At 51.9% G+C, this 1,139-nt stretch overlaps 1 protein-coding gene across 1 annotated transcript in view; it reads left to right on the top strand.

Moving 5' to 3' along the window:
• The first annotated feature begins 237 nt into the window (after positions 1–237).
• The window catches only part of RAP1GAP (RAP1 GTPase activating protein), a 37,127-nt gene continuing 36,225 nt past the window's right edge, over positions 238–1,139 (top strand). The window contains exon 1 of the mRNA XM_010830233.1: positions 238–304. The gene's annotated coding sequence lies outside the window, so the exon portion shown is untranslated. The remainder of the gene's footprint in view (positions 305–1,139) is intronic.

Here is a 1,139-nt window from a genome sequence, read left to right as displayed (position 1 = left end):
TTTCCAGAGAAGTAGGGGGGGGCAGAGACTGGGGGCTGCATGTGAACAAAATGAAGGAGACCAGGAGGAGACAAGGGTGAGATAGGCGGGAAAGGGGAGGGACAGAGAGATTCGGGTTCATGAGAGGGAGGAGAATGACCAAATAGGAGGAGGAATGCAGAGATCACAGGCAGAGGAGAAGGAAGGGTGGGCTGGGAAGGTGGGAGTGTGTGAGAGGTGAGGAAGGACAAGAGGAGGAGAAGGAGGAGGAGGAGGAAGCCGGCAGAGGGGAGGCAAGCGGCTGGGTTTACTCATTTCTCCAAAGGTATTTACTCAGCAACGGCTGTTTACTGTGAGCCAGTGTGCTAGTCGCTCAGTCGTGTCTGACTCTTTGCAACCCCATGGACTGCAGCCCACCGGGCTCCTCTGTCCCTGGAATTCTCCAGGCAAGAGCACTGGAGTAGATAGTATAGTGGAGCATGAGGGCAGCGTCTCGATCCAAGTTCAGGGGTTTGGATCCCCTGTGTTTCGCTTACCGTCAGCCTGACCTTGGACCTGCTGCTTAACCTCTGTGTCTTAGTTGCCTCCTCTGAAAGATGAGGATTAAATGAGGGGATACGAGTGAAGCCGGTCCAGCAGGGTCTGCACACGGTTGGTCCTGTATCAGCACTGGCTGCTGTTGGCGTTGTTACTGTTACTATTCCCTTCACCGATCTGACCTGCTGGGTCCACAGGGCTGGCCGCCCATGCTCCGAAGTCCAGATCCTTGGCTCTGGAGTGACAAGCCTGGGTTCAGATGCCTGTTCTACATCATTAACTGTGTGACCTTGGGCGAATTTGTATCCCTTTCTGAACCTCAGTTTCCTTGTGGTGCAAAGACCAGGTGGTTTGGGGGACTTTCCTGGTGATCCAGTGGTTATGTCCACACTCCCAGTGCAGGGGGCCAGGGTTCCATCTCTGGGTCAGGGGACTAGATCCCACGGGCCGAAACTAAAGGTCCCGTGTGCTACAACTGAGACCTGGAGTTATTTTAAATATTTATTATTTAAATATTTATTTAAAATAAATATTAAAAAATTATAAAGCAGGTGGTTTTTGAGCACCTGCCTCTTTGGGGAGCTGTGAGGATTAATAAAAATCACGGAAGGCACAGGGAGGCT

This window comes from Bison bison, unplaced genomic scaffold, assembly GCF_000754665.1.
Source record: "Bison bison bison isolate TAMUID 2011002044 unplaced genomic scaffold, Bison_UMD1.0 scf7180017864516, whole genome shotgun sequence".
Lineage (NCBI taxonomy): Eukaryota > Metazoa > Chordata > Mammalia > Artiodactyla > Bovidae > Bison > Bison bison.
The sequence above is the reverse complement of the archived record's forward strand: the minus strand, read 5'-3'. Positions and strand labels throughout refer to the sequence as shown.